Here is a 16,109-nt window from a genome sequence, read left to right on the forward strand (position 1 = left end):
CAGGTGCCGCTGGCATCTCCTCATTTTCATTACTCTCTTCATCTGGTTTCTCGTCTTCAGTAGCAGGGTTCTGCTGTGGTGACTTGGAGCTGTCGCATGGAGCACACGCTGCAGAGGTGCGACCTTGCAAGAAAGAATAGATACCAAAGATCTTTGTCGTGCATTTTCAGTTACAAATGCAGAGACAAGTCTTCAAATCCTTAGCGTTAAACCACGTACCTCTTTTCTCACGAGATTCTTTAATTTGTTCACAAAGTCGTCCAAACTCTGTATCCGTTTCGTTCCTCACCATTGAATATGCAGTGTCTTGCAAAACATAGGCGCTGTGACGATCTGAAATTTTACAGACTTTAACTGAATGTTGTCTACCAACCAATGAAACTGTTTTGATCACAGAAAAAAATTGCTTTCTTCATAGGTTGGTTCCGAAAGGTTCTCTCAGTGAATATTTTCAGCATAACAACATCGAAGTTAATTAAAACAAAAGCACTAGTTCCTTGGGAACACTTATATCACAATTCCATGCCCAAGTAGCAAAATGATAAAATATTTACAGTCTGGACGTCCAAAATCATCTAATCCATCCGAAGTCTATTGTCCGCACACAGCATTTCTCCATCTATACATTTGACAGATTTTTTAAACTAGGGCTAAAAAGCACATCCTCACCTGTAGATCTTTGATCCGGGTAGTACTCTAAGGCATTGTTACAGATTAGATCGATGTCCTTCAGCTAGTCTCCTGCAGCGAGGTACTGGCACGAGTCAATTTGAGTCAGAACTGTTGAAAGATCCATCGGCTCTTTAATCCTTGTGGCATAGTCAGGTACCTGCAGATCAAATACAAGCATTCAGAGGTTTTCATAACCTTGCACACTGTCTACCAAAATTATTCTGAAAACTTTAAATAAACGACTTCCTAAAAACCCTGAACATTTGCGATGCATCAGAAGTTGCTGAAATTAACCAGTTTGCTTCTCAAAAATGGAAGGGCTCTTTCATTTTTCATTAGAGCGGCTAGGAGAGGACAACAAGAAGTAGGGAGGTCAGAAGCACATGCATGGTAGAGAAGAAACACTGAGGGTGGGAGATTCATTTCACTTTGCTTCAGAAAATCACAACAGTGAAAGCTGAGCAAGCCATCCGGCATTCTCTTCGTTGTCGACATTGAGGAAAAGGTGCATGAATTGCACCTGTGAAGCACCTATTGCAGGCATCTACTTTAGAATGAGATAACTGGGCCCTGAGGTGCTCATTTCTTCCCTCAGACCAGAAGAGGAGACTAATGACCAGTTCAGATGAGGACATATGTATCTGTCTAGATTTTTCACAGCTCAAGAACCTAGGAGAAAAGGGGAAGAAAAGCCAGTGAATGCCCACAAGAAGAGGACTTTGCTGATCCGCAGGTATATTCAAGTTACATCTGTCTTTGAAATATACGCCCCTAGTTTAGGCTTATCTCATAAATTAAGGAGAAAAAGGCATCTAAGCAGCCAATTGGAGGAAAAAGAAAACACACTGCACTTATGGTTGATTCCTATTGAGGAGTTCCAGATGAAACAGAGAACAGGATCTCAAAACTTATTTTTACAAACTGCTGCTCTTATTCCTGTTCCCACAGGAACTGACAGTCCAATAAAGGGCTTCAGACTTCATTAAAGTAGTCCTGTAAATACTGTTTGTAATTATAAGGAAAGATCTCTGTGCTTTTCAGTGCTGTGACACGCCTACATATCAAAGCCTTTTCACGAGCAAACTGTGTTGGCATTTGGACTGGCTTTTTAGAATGAAACCAGGGCTTTCAGCGAATAATCCCATAAGAGACATTTGAGAGTCAGCAGAAGTAAAAGCACTGCCTCTGCTTCTTGCAAAATCCTTACAGTGCAGCCCTAAAAACAAAGTTGAACCTCACCCAAAACGCTGAGAAATACGAACACTGAGAAGTTACAGACACACACAGATCAGCACTACTTTACCTTCTGTGGGTCAACGGGCTTTGCAAATTCCCTGAAACGTCTGTCAGTGGCAAGTCTGTGAGTAACGTCCCTCAAGAAAATTCTAAGGTCACGCAAGGTATCCTCCTCTTCCTCCTCCAACATCCCTACTTTTGTGGGGATCATTCTTGTGGCTTCTGAGGCTCAGCTGGTGGTGCTACAGGCACGACTTCCAATGTCCAATCAACTTCAATTAATCAGGAAAAATTAGCCAATTTACAGTACTCAAATACAAGCATATGACAAATTACTGACAGAAAATGACCACCAAAGCAAAGCCCAACGAGCTAGTAACTTCGATAGGAAAGTTTTAGATGTACTTCTCATATCCTCCTCACCTCTTTTCTTTACAGGAGGCTTAGCCACTTCATTTAGAATTAGGTCCTCAAAAAAAGATGCTCTCTCTGCCCTACCAGGCAACTCAATATTGCACACTTCTCCAAATTCCTTATTAAATAATTTTTGGATCTAAAGCAGAAGGACGAGAGACATTTCAGATTTAAGGCCACAAAAAACTCATCTTCTATTCCAAAAAGACGAGTACCTTTTCAAATTAATAATAACCTGAAGAACACAAACTGAAAAAAGTTATCTTCCTGGCCTTAAAAGGCTACATTTTCAAAGGCTGGCACAGCAAATTCAAATATCACCTTTAAGAATCACCTATAGAATTAATGCTCGCTGAAGGGATTGTACGCTACACTGATAAAGTAATGGCTTTCACCACATCCAACAGCGCCTCCTTTGTATTTACTTGCCTTGCTGCAGCCTTTACTTAGAACCTTTATGGCTATCGAGGGAAGAGAAAGGCTTCAGCAGACAAGTGAGGGCTTTTTGCTGAGTTTTTATTTCTCTCCCAAAAGGTGTCTGAAGTAGCTAGTACCTCTACGTCTTCCTCCATTTTCAAGTTCTAGTATTAAAAGGTAGGTAAGGAATTTCACTACTTATTTTAGAAGGAATTTACAGCCTGTACAAAAACTTCTGTGGGACCTCAAGCACTTTCAAAGCAGTTGATAATAAACACGTCTAGGTAAGACCCGTTCTCTTCCCCCAATGACTGAGACCAAATCATCAGAATGACAACAGCGTGGTCCTGTTTTGGGCACCTTCCCTTAATGTAAACTCTCAGAAGTCAATGAAGTTCTGCACGTACTTTTACTACAGTTTATTTAGGAATACAACTAGAATTCGATTCCAAAGTTACTTTAGCAGAAATTGGAACTCAGCTTTCCAGCTTGGAAAGCTTTGGCCTATATGAAGAAAGAAACTGATTTATTTATTTATTTTTTTTAATCAAAGTGTTTCAATTCTCTACTAAATCGCATTATTAGCAGTTTACCCAACATAGCATGGAATGGCAGACTGTCAGAAGAAATCTCTTCAGTAAGAACATCCTCTTGTCATTTCAAGCACTTCATATTCTTGACTGAACCACTTTGTAGCCACCAGAATTATTGTATTAATTTATTATTTGCATGTGTGAGAAGGGGGTGAAAGTCACTTGCTTGACTCAGAAAAAACCTGAAGCAGATGCTTTCACAGTATTCTTTTTCTCTAAGCAAATTTTAAGTGATTTGTTAGGGTGCCTGAGTAATAACAGCATGCATTTAAGAAAGCACAGCATTTTGATGCTGAAAGCATATATAAATTACAAGACACTGAAGAAATAGTAAGAAAAGTATTGACAAATACCTCTTCTGGGAGATCTGAGTGACGTACATCAGACGTAGCAAGCAGCAAAACTGGCGAAAATGCTGGAATGTTACGTAGTAGAGTTAGAAAAGTAAGTTTCAAGGCAGGTCCAGCGTTGTCCCACCATAAATGGATATCTGGGACATAAATTGTGCTTGGTGCTGTCTTCTGAGCATTTCGGATCAGCTAGTGAAAAGGAAAGCTTGCGTAAGAAAACTAAAACACGTACAAGAACCTCTTAATACATAGCTACATAGCCATCTGACTGCCCCATGAAATGAAACTGCGTGAACAGAGTGGCAAGCATCCTTTCACATAAGGAATTTCTCTGTGCACCCTTTCAGATTATCAGTACTCGGAGAACTCTAGTCAGAAGATGGGAAGGATATATTCAGGCAGTGGCTAGACACCGTAGCTATATGGCCACAGCCACAATCATCGCATAACAAAGAAAGGAAATGTCCCTCTTAAGGGACACATCAGTATTCAGTCGTGTAACATGTCTGTCCTTACTTGTATGGCTCTCAAATGTTTCCACGAAAAGTAAAAATATTTTAAGGTAGTGATGCCAAACAAGAAAATGGATTTCCTGCCTAAAAGTAAAAACACCAAATCTGTTCATTTTTTCTAGTTAAAACCACATCACCGTGCAAATGAAGTGTTTTCTGAATGTTAATGCTTTTATTGCACATACTGCAACAGCACAAGTTGTGTACGTCCGTGCGAAAACAAAATAAACAGAAGCCCCAAACCTTGGTTGCCTTACTAATATAATTTAGAAGAAGGCTACAAAAAGTAGCCGACATGCAGTCTGATACAGAGCCATCTACTGGGAGCACACAGTCTTAGGAGGCAATGAGAACTACTTTCTGGATCCCAGTGACATGAGCAGCATTTCTTTCCACAAAGAGATGTTCATTAGCAACACCGCCCAGCTTCCTGAGCTGCTAGCAACAGCCTCACTGTAAAACTGGGTATGGAAAATGTCGACATGTACAACATCCAGATTGTTTGTGGTGCTGTCTAAAACAAAAGGGGATTTTCAGACAGAAGCAAACATCCCAGCACATTAAAACAAGGCCACCTCCATTACCAATGAATTTTGTTCACCTTACTTGCAACTCCATTGATCCTTTACATACAGTCAGTGAATCCGATGAGAAGAAAAAGAAAAAAGGTACCTGTCCGCAGATTTCTTCTGGCGATGCAACGTTTGTAAGCAGAATAGAAAGGTCCAGGGTGTGAACGGGAAACTTCTCCAAAGCATGCAAGACCGCGGGTGCCACGTAAGAAACCTGGCTGTACCCTTCTTTTCCTACTATTAGCAGACGGGGCTGGCATGATGTTGGTTCACAGAAAGCACTCCTAGAACAGGAGTTAAGAAAACAAGTTTATAAATGAGGTGCTGAATAGACACACAGATGTTCCAAGTAATTTTCCTATAGACTTTCTCTTCCCTCCCCAAATAATCCAAATGGCAGCGGTACATTAAATACATGTAAGATTTCCAGTTAAGTTATTCAGTCATTCCAATTGTTTCACCTTCTTCCCTTGTGTTTCCTATTCTTTACTAAACCAAGACTGCAAATTAATATCCCTGCAATCTTGCTTTACTTTATTATAAATTTATTATTTATTATATATTTATTATTTACTTTATTATAAATTTATTTTTATTTAAAAATAAATTGGTGAGGAGCATTTGTTTCCCCACTACAATCAGGCTGTACCTTTGCTGGCTTAAATCAAAGATGCTAGAGACTTAGCCTTGCTCTAAAGCACAGAAAATCTTCTGGACAGCACAGCAATAGAAACTGAGAAAAATAACTGATCCAGCTGTGACAACATGATCTAACTTTCCAACTGTGGGCTTGCATGACTTCCATACTAAAATATCACAAGATTAACACAACTTGGTGGCTTAACAAATAAAGACACCATTCAATTTTTTCTCAAGGTGTTTTAACAAGCCCTTTCTCGGTTTTCTTTCTGCTACATAATTCACTACTGGTTTAACAATCCTGGAAAACAGAAGGGCAAAAGGTGGCAACACAAACCCATAAAGCTGGGGTATTTTTAGCTAAAAGGACAGACAGCACATTTATGTGGTCTTGAGTCTTTCAAAGAATGCCATGGATTAAGTCAACGTGTTCTGGTAGTCTACGGATCACTTTGGCTTACGAAGAGAAGCCTGGGCTTTTCAATTTGGTCATTCAGAGCAACTTCATTACAACTTTAGTCCCTCCACCCTTTCTTCTTGTGAATACCAAGCACCCCTTCAACACACAAACTTGATGTTGCCCCTTCGTCTACCACCCCTCGCACTTTTAACAGCTGGAACTGTTTACAAAGACTCAGCAGACCTGAGAATTTAAACGTAACAGGGATCTATCTTTCTTTACCTGCTGAAACAGAGGCATTTTTTCTCTGGTCCGTTAGGCATTCCATCTTTTAATTCATCTCCAGAAACCAAGGATGCAACGTCATCACTGTCAAACATATCATCTTGTAAAATAGGATTGAAATGCTCTGAAAGGCAAAAGAGGTTTGTTAACTTTCCTGAATAGCCTTGGTCTCTTTCTCTTCCATTAATACAGCTTCTAAATCAGTGCCAAAACCCTTTCTTCATTTGAGAGCACACACTGAAAGCTATTTCCTAGAGTTCAGCCCACCACAGATCTAAGGAGATGGCACAAGGCCCTACAAAGCTGTACTAAGTCCCACTGATGTGTACGTGTAAGGTACGCTACTCTTGGTGATTTTTTTCTCCCCCTTAGAATAAAGAAGATTACGAACAATTTCTGCAGTTGCTAAATAGCTAAAATAAAACAAAAACAAACAAGACCATTTCTTTCTGGAGGAGGTTCCCACAATGAAAGCACGGGGATAAAGGATGTGATGGCCACAGAATTCCATTCATCTAGTAAATATCAATGCTAATTGATCTCACGTGTATAGTACGATCCACAAACATTTAAATTAGGAGACTGGTTAAAAATGATGATAGCTAAAACAATATTTAGCTTAGACCAGTTATACTTGTATCCTGGTCCTGACATTCTTCAGAAAGGAATTAGAAACATTGACCTAGAAATGCTTCCCCTCCAAAGATCTGAGTTTTGATTTTTTAAAGAAAAATAGGTGCCTTATACTTCAAACCTCAAGTCAACCTCTACAAATGCTAATTATCTTAGCTGCCGTCAGAAGCAGGATGCTTCAGTAGAGAACGCATCATCCTTTACTGTGTATTGAGTCATTCAGAGCTTCCGTTTGGCATTTCAGTTTCAAATCCACAATAAAACCTATGCGTTGTATTCCAGACTTGCCCAAAAAAAAGACATGCACATGGAAATAATAAAATTCTACCACCATTATGTCTGAAAGGTTTAAGTTGATTGCACAAACCGCAAGTTTTTGCTTTAGCAGAATTATAAAGAAGTGGATGCTGTGGTTATACCTTGCTGTCGGTCCTTCTTTAGCGCAAGCTGTGCATGCGGGAAGATCTTCTGCACAACTTGTAAAATATTCTCTACTGATCTTTTAAAAAGTGGCTTGAAAATGGGTGATAGTGCTTATACGGGTGAAGCCTTGATCCGGTTTGAAGCTGGAACAACCTTCTTCATAGCCATGAAAAAGTCCTTTGCTTTTATTTTAATAGAATTAACGTCTAGTAGCAACTTCTCCCTACTTGCATAAATCTGAGGATAGCATCGGCGTAGAGAGCACAGCGCAGCTTCAGTACATAAAGATTTGATATCTGCACCACAGTATCCTAACAAACAAAAATCAAACGTTACATCGGTCAAGGCCCAGGTTTACAACATGCAACATTTAAAGAATTTGTAATGCCAAAACCAAACAGCTTAACAGGGAATTCAAAGTGCTACCGCTCTGCAGGGAAGTTTCATGTTGCTCACTGCCTGATATCCTGCGCTTATGCAGCTGAAGCAGACTCCTCATCAAAAACTATACTCTTGAGGAAGATGCCCCAGAACCATTTAATGTTCTCAGACAACAAGAGGAACGATAACAAAGAGTAAATAGATGAAAGCATCTCACTCAGATTGCTATGAAGGTGTGCCAGCTGCCTCGTTGACTAGTTGTGCAGCAAGGCACAAGAGCATGGGTACTGCCTGGTACAAGCTAAGGTTCTTTACAACTTGGTCACAAGCAAGAATCCGTTTCTGTTTCAGTCTTACCAATGCATTTCTCAGCTAGTTCATCATGCAACATGTCCGGTGGCTGAGGGGTCCAGTCACAAGTATGAATCTTGAAAATTTCTTTTCTAGCCTGGAAGCAAAATCATTGCATTTTAGCTTGTCCCAAGTTTTCCTTAAAAATACCAACAAGAAACAAACAAACCAAAAGGCAAACAAACAGACAAAAAAAAAACAGTCCTCCCTCAAAACCCCTCATCTATTAATACACTTTTCTTACTTGCTCAACTTTCAAGTATTTTACAGTTATTTAATATACACTCTGCATTTTCAACCAGGAAATTGAATATTTCTTATTTGTTATACTGAACTTTTTCTAGGAACCTACAATGAAAGAAAAGGCATTTATAGCTTCAATAACAAGTTTCCAAACTACGAGACCTAAGGACCCAGAGGAAAATACTGTAATGAAAAATTTATCCAGAAACATTTCTTTGCTGTCCAAAAAACTTCTCTAAAACTTAGCAAGCTTTCATTGGGACAGTCTCATTACTTCATCACATTTGCTTTCCAGTCAGTAAATTCACAGAAAGCACTTCTGGCACAATGCTTCCAATTGCTACAATTACTATAAAGAAGAAAAGAATTATGACTCAAACTACTACCACTGATCCGGGGCACAATCAAATGCAAACACGTCCCCTGTTCACTCATAAGTGAAGGATTGAGACCAAAAACACAACTTCATGATGAAAGCGCCCAAGTGGACTAAATAATTAAGCAAACAGGTACAACTTTGGGAATGAAAGGTTTGATTATAGAACTAACTACTTGGTGGTATCATCCTGACCATATATATCCAGTACTAGATTTGCCCTCCATGGAACAACGCAGTGTCTCCACGTGTCACTCTTTTGTTCAAGTTGTCAATTATTTTTTTTTTCCTATAAAGTTGGACTTTGCCATGGTAGCACTAACGTTGAATTTAAGTTCTCACCTCTTAATTTGGCAAGTTGAAGAGGAAGTGTCTGCCAAAGCGTCCTGGTCTTCGTAAAGCAGGATCTATAGAATCCAGTCTGTTGGTAGCTCCGATTACCACGATCTCCCCTCTGTTATCTATGCCATCCATAAGCGTCTGAAGAGTTGCAACAATGGAACTAATAGAAAAATATAATTTTTACTTACTGGTTCAGTAAATTTTGTTACATTCCACATGACTTTTTTGATGCCGGAATAACCTTCTTCCTAGTGGTCATTCAAAACTGGGAAAAAAATAGTCTACCAAGTCGGGGTTTTTTTGATTTGATAATCAATCTGCAGACTGTTAAGTCATCAAGCACTTCAAGACTGTTTGAAATAATCTCTACGTTAATATAAAAGGAGTACTGCACACTTCTGCTCAGGAAGAAAATCACGGAAAATGTCAACTTTGATTTTAGATGTTTAATTTGTTGCAGTGAGATCTTCCTCATCGCACGATTCTATTTGGATTTAAACCATATTATCTATGGAGAGACCAAGATTAGGACAAGAACAGCACAGAGTTCAGCATGAAGCCAATCAGGAGCTCAAGTTTGTATTCTTTGTATTCAACTTTACCCTTCTCTTGCTGGAAGGACCTGCTTTTTGACTCTCCTTCTCTTCACTAGGAGCATGTTCCCTCTTGCATTCGTAATGCTCTTTCTCAGTGGTTTTAGTCTTGTCCTTTGTATCTTGGCATCTCTCTGTAACAGCTGAGGAGGAAAGGTTTTTAGAGCTACATTCAGTGTCAGACTCGAGAGAGGAAGTATGCCGCAATTTCTCACCAGGCTCACAAGACTCTTTGCCGGACAAAACGGTTTCTTTTGAAATGAGGTCACGTTCTTTTGATCTTCTTGCTTTCTCCTTGTCTCCACGGTCATCACATTGGTACTGGGCGAGGTATTCAACATTCCCAGGAGATTTCGGAGGGTCCACGACACTGCACAAAATAAAATCACATTTCTCACTTCTGCTGAAGGACATGAATATTAAGAGTAAAACCTTCCAACGTCGAACAAACAAACAAAAACCTCTGAACTACAGGAACCCTCGCAAAGATATGCCATTTAGAAACCTCTCCTGTGATTAGGACACCTTCTTCAGCTCCCAGAGAAAGTGCTTTTTCCCCTCTTGCTTCTGAAGCCATTGCACTAAAAAAGCAAACGCATCTGTCTCCCTCCACATGCTGCTCTGAATAAGAGCCAGAATATTCAAAGCCACTCTATTTGTTCTCCCCACATAGCCAAAAAAACACCAGTTGAAAGAGTTTTCTACCTCTCTCCACGAATTTACATCCACATATCCTATGACTGCAAAAATAGAAGGCGGGGCTCAGGAGAAACAGCCAGTGCTGGAAATGAAAAAAAGCAGCTTGTTTCTTCAGAGTCTTAAGCCTATGCTACTAGGAACAAAACAAAACAAAACAAAACAAGAGGAGAGGAGAACAACAGCGGGAAATTTACCTATTCTCCAGGTGTTCAATTGCAAAGCCTCCTCTGGAGGATCAACAGTTGTGAATTCAGTGTGCTTAGGAGAAATCAGATCTACATCTGAACCACAACTATTTCAGTAGTATCACGAACTTCTGTTACTCTGAAGAAGCAGTCAGCACCGTTTCTATGTTAGGAAAGAGCTGAACAGAGTCTGTTATTCACATCAAGTAGTCAGGCAGGTTTCTTTAGGAAGGCTGGGTTTCACTAGAACATTACTAGCCTGTAAGCCTCATGGCATCACCTTCCATCTTGACTGCTGAACCTCCTTGCTCCCTACTATCTTCTTTGCCAAGATACAGCTGTCCACATTTACTTTTCCTACTTGGCTGGACTGAATTTAAGAAGATCTTGCATCTAAGAAAGGGAACAAAAGCTGCTGCCCAGCAGCGTCTGGCTCAGGGAGGAGTGAGAAAGCTCTGTGCAGCCCCCAAGGTCCGTGCAGCAGGAGGCAGGAGGTGCTCCAGGCTCACAGCAGCAGTTCCCCTGCGGCCTGTGCAGGGAGAGGCCCCTGGTGGAGCAGGCTGTCCCCCTGCAGCCCATGGGTCCCCCGTGGAGCAGATCTCCACGCTGCAGCCCCCCTGCGGGTGGAGGAGCCCCCAGTGGAGCAGGTGGCTGTGGCCTGGAGGAGGCCGCGGCCTGTGGAGAGCCCCCGCAGCAGCAGGCCCCGGGCTGGACTGGAACAGGCTGTGCTGAGCCTGCTTTGCCCGTGACGCTCCTTGTGGAGTGATCTCCCTGTCCTTCTGGCAGCCCTTGAGCCCTTGCCAGCCTCTTTTCTCCCCTTGGCGTTGGAGGAGGGGCAGGGAGAGAGCGCTTGTGCTGGAGCTCAGCTGCCCAGCTGAGGAAAACCACCACGGCTCTGTCTTGCCGCTGCTGCAGCACGCTGGTAGCAGCCAGCACCGTCTGTTCTTCGAGCCTCAGCAAGCCCACAGCATCTTCCGTGAAGGGATCCCGTTCCTTCACGCCTGACAGGCGCCGCCTCCAGAGGCTGAGGGCTTGTGCCCCGTTTGCAAGCGCTTTCTCAGTGCCCCCTTCCCCAGAGACGGATCCCAGCTGCTTGGCTTCACTGCCCTCTGCTGCCAGGCTCCCGCAGCTGCTATCCCAGCAGCGCAGCGAACATGCGGATAGAAGGCTGCATCATCGTGAGTATCCGCACGTCCCCATGTTACATCTTTCATTTCCCTCATTCACAATCGTGTTTTTTGGTCAAGAAAAGTTATCACAAGGAAAAAAAGAATTGTACTTCTCTAATAAGTAGTCTTTGTTGTCCGGCCAGGATCAGTAAAAATCCCTGCTCGCCGGTAACTAGAGCCCTTCATAGACCAGCGGGGGGCAGGGGAAAGGCCTCCTGCCCGGCCGGGCTCCCCTCTGCTGCCCTGAGGGGGAGCAGGCCGTGTCGCAGGCCCTGTGGGTCGGGGTGCCCTTAGGGGAGGGGGGGAGGTGAAGGCCGCAGGGCCTGGAGGCAGGGCTGGGGGCTGGGGTGTTCCTTCCCCTGTATCAGCCCCTTCTGGGCCCTGTGAGACGCGGAGCTGCTGCCCGGGGTTAGGCCCAAGGTCTCCTGTCAGGCCCGGGGCCGCCCTTCCCCTCGCCCTGCCCTTCCCTCCCGCTCCTGAGCCCTTCGTCAGGCCTTGCTGGGCCCTCTGTCCGGCTGTCTGTCTGTCCGTCCATCTGACCCTCTGGCCATCTGTCCCACCACCCTGCCCCGTCCCTGCCCTCTCCCTAAGGAAGCAAAGAGTCCCCGGGCTGCCTTCATGGGGGGGGTGGGGGGCAGAGGGGAGGTTCTGCTGAGAAAAAAATGAAAGATTTCCCCCTTAACGGGCACCTTGCGAGTTCTTTCGAGTTCCAACCTTCTGCCTTCCTTCCGTAGCAGTGCCTCTAAGGGGTGCGCTGTAAGGCAGCCCTCATCTGGCGCGTTGCTCCTCCGTTCCCCCAAGGAACTGCCTTCAGGATCTGACTAACTCTGGATGCACCCGGTTGTCGCCTTAATTTCTCCTTTAGCTTGCTGAAAACAAGCCGGTTGGGTGACCTTTTGCGTTTCTCGCTTAAAATTTGGATCGAGGAGGTCTGTGTTTCCTTACGCTGATGTCCACGCTGAAGGTGCAGAAGGGTTCCGTGCTGTTGCTTGGGTCAGCCTTGTTGCCAGGTTCGGAATGTTTAGCCTACCGGTGCTTCAGTGCTGTTGGGCTGCACTCAGAGTGTGAGCTCTGGGCGTTATTTCTCAAATACTGCGTTATTTGAGCATACAGACCCGAGATATTCTGCGGAGAGGTGATTTAAGGCACGTCAGAACCACCGCTGCGGCGTGTGCCAGCGTCGGACGCCCGTTCGAGTGATCGGGCGGAGCAGGTGAGTTGAATTTGGTGCTGGGTGGCGAGGTGGTGTTGGGGGAAGAGCTAGGCTAAGGAGAGCTTCCTCTTGCTCTGCCCCTTCCCATCTCAAATGGCCGCTTCCTGGGGAGATGGGTTCGTTGGGAGGTTAACTACAACGTTACAGTGAGGATGAGGAATCATCTTTAGTCCCGTAGGTATTTGCTGCCAGGCCGCAGCGTTGATTTCAGAAATTGTATTTAAAAAAGGGAAAAGAAAGGAAAGATGTATTCTTTAACATACTCTCTTTTCTCAGAGAGTAGATGGAGGAGCTTCAGCAGTGCCCTTCCTCCGGAAACGATTCCCAGTGTCTGCTCAGACACTGAGGAGGAAAATGGAGGAGAGCCACCCGATAGAAATAAAGGAAAGAAGGGGTCATGGATTAAGGGAAAAGCACTACTTAAAAAATTGGTGCTCTCTAAAAACGGGTTAAGGGTTTGGGACCTGCAGGTGCTGCCTACAGCTGTGTGCGTTGCAGTCGTGCCTGTTGCCACTGAGCAAAACGGGGAGAGCTGCTTTGTCGAACGCGGCGTGTTAAAGCACGTGCCACTGCCTGGAAGAAAAGCACGGACTTCCCTCGTGTGGGCCTTCTTCCCTAGCGATCTGTGGTTTACCTGATGGTTTCCCATAAGCTGAGAATGTTTAAAAGAAAAAAAAAAAAATAAATCAAAAACCAACACCAACGTTGAGAGTGGTGAAGCAGATCCTCACGTGGGGACTCAGAATCAGCGGTGACATCACCATGCGAAGCATTGTGTGCGCTTCGGGTTGGGGCTGCTGCGAGCCTCGCAGCGGGGAGGGAGAGCGGATCCGGGGTGCCTCTGTGTCAGCCCTCTGCCCTGGTGGCTTCGTGAGCGCTGAGAGTTTGACTCCTGTGTTCCCAGCTTTCGCTTCCGCACCTGCGGTGTGGCAGAGCCAGCGAGCTGCTTGCTCAGCTGGAGGAGGAAGAGGAGTGACCTCAACATTGCCGAGGTAAAGCACAGTTACTGAAAAGATTTGGCAAAGATGTGGGTTGTACCAGCGCGGCTGCTGCAGCTGCAGCAGATCCTGGAGCATTGGAGAAGATAGAGAGGGGTTTCTTCATGAAAAGAATGCTGTTAAAAGTGTTTTCATGCCAGAAATTAGGATAAACGCCTCTGTTGTTTGACATCCTCTATTGAGCTGGCACATTGGCATTACAGCGTACCTGGCACGCTGTTTGTATTAAAAAAAAAAGGTATTTTATTCAGGGCAGGCCAGAAACCTGCCTTGGCACTTGCACATCGCAGCAATGCTTACAGACCCTGCATCCTGGCCTGGCAGCCAGGATCTAAATCCGATGGTGCTGTTGGTAAACTGAAGCTCAGGAAGCGCTTCTGGGTTTTTTTGTCCTTCCATGTGAATTTTTACCCTGTGAAGATGGTGTATGAAGCTATTTTCGTAACAACAAATAGGTTTAAAAGCAGTTTCAGTTTAACATCTACACGCTTGGGTGTTATCAACAGAGCTTTGTATACTGAGCTGGTGCTTGGTAGGAGAAAAACCATCAATCTTACCTGGGAAACCTGGACCCCCTCAGCTCCATACTGCTATGAGGAAACTCAGATGTAAGAACACACTTAAATAACACCTCACCAGAGCTGTTGTGCTCCTGACCACCAAAGGCACCTTTTTCCAACACCGTCGTTCTGGAAGTTGATGCAGCTGGTTCCATCCGTAACGTGTGACTGTACAGTGCTGTAAAAGAACTATTTTTTCACAGTTTTGGAGAAAGTGAAGCAGAGAAAACCACGCGTAACCACTGATACCTTGACCCCAAACTGCCACAGACTGACGGTGATGCCCACTGGATATCTCCTGATACCCTGCTGCCTTCTGACTGCTCCAGCAGAAGTCCCGTTTTAATTAGCCAGCAGGTCCCTCTGAGGGAGGGACTTTGCTAAAACTCCTGCCGTAGGAAGTATCCTACGGGAGCCAAGTTGCTAAACTGATGTGTGGTTTTCCCTTAACCCCCTCACCCCTGACTTTCCAGCTCCTGACGACACTGCCAACGTGTGCAGTGTCACCGTGTGCCAACTAGGTGCCAGCTGCCATGGTTTATATATTGTAAAATTAGTGATTTGGGACTCGTGAGCACTGAGGAGAGGCTAGCAATTGCTTAAGAGCTTTCCTTGTGTCGCTCTGGGGCAGGGAGATGGGTGAAACATCTTAGGCTTGAAAGTGATTCCCTGCAGAGTGACGTGCTCAGATCTGCACAACAGATCTGTCGTTTTGCTCACCTTATTAGATCCCTGCTTGAGAGGTTGCTTGCAAGAATCGATTCCTCTTCACCTTGATGTGTCAAGCTAAAGACAAATCTGTGCCGAAGCACTGTTTGATCAGACGAGTGCCTCGGTTCAGGATTGTTCTTTGACAGCTACAGAAACAGCAGGACGATCAGCGCCTTCAGGAACAGATGAATTTGATCTTGAGGCTGTCGTAAAACAGGTCCCTGAAGTTTGAAGACTCTTCAAATAGTTTGGGCCAGCAAGGAGCAGCTGTACGTGGCGGCTGCGGTAACTCGGGGCTCCGAGTCTCAGAGAGCGTGGTGAAAGCTGGCTGCTGGAGGAAGCTGAGGCAGCGTTCAGCTCTAACCTTTGCCTTCTTGGCTGGCATCTTTGCACTCCTGCTGTCAGTGGGTGTTGAGTGTCCTTCCCGGCAGCCTCAGAACGTGCCCTCAGATGTAGGCAGCGTTTAGCAGCTAGAATTCCCTCAAATAGAAAGAGTACAAATGATGCGTTTTCTGCTTTTGCTTTGGAACTCTTAGCTTGAGGTTTTCCTGCAGGCCTTGAGGTTTCTTGCAGCAGCAGGGATGAGTTCTGTTAGCAAGAGGCTGTTCTGTGCTTCGACTGTAGGAAGATGAATGGTTACGTGTGCACCGTTAAATATAACTTGACACCTAGCACACCGCACTTGCAGCCTGTGGGGTGCTTTAACAAGCAGGTAAATCAGCAGAGGCTGTTTTGCAGCCGGGGTGATGCTGGGTGATTAAAAAGCAGGGGCAGAACAAGGAGTTTCTAGTGTTTGTTCTTGCTTGTCATCCGACTCTCCACTTCCACTGTTCTTTAAACAAACAAACAAACAAACAAACAAACAAAACAAGCAAGGGGTAAGCATCTTAATATCTTTATTATAAATGGAAGGCACAAAAGAGGCCAGCAAGAGAGACTGTCCAAGAGAAATGCTTTGTGCTTTATAAACAAACAAGGCAGTACCCTTAGGTGGGTGTGATAATCCTCCTCTAATGCGTTTTTGGGGTGCAAAAATAGATTTGTTCCTTTCTTGCTCTTCTCTGCAGGACAAAGGCAGAATAGGCACTGCAAAGTTCGACCAGGGAGGTCAGTTTGTTCCGTACTGAGAAAGACAAGCCTGT

General features: G+C 44.3%; 1 long non-coding RNA gene across 1 annotated transcript; it reads right to left on the bottom strand.

Moving 5' to 3' along the window:
• Positions 1-690: 690 nt before the first annotated feature.
• Positions 691-3,849, bottom strand: LOC311428355. The gene is made up of 3 exons (XR_014687655.1): positions 3,686-3,849; positions 1,976-2,180; positions 691-829 (listed from the first exon to the last, which is right to left on the bottom strand). It is a non-coding gene; the product is annotated as an uncharacterized lncRNA (long non-coding RNA).
• Positions 3,850-16,109: the final 12,260 nt, after the last annotated feature.

This window comes from Aythya ferina (genome assembly GCF_964211825.1).
Source record: "Aythya ferina genome assembly, contig: HAP1_SCAFFOLD_46, whole genome shotgun sequence".
Lineage (NCBI taxonomy): Eukaryota > Metazoa > Chordata > Aves > Anseriformes > Anatidae > Aythya > Aythya ferina.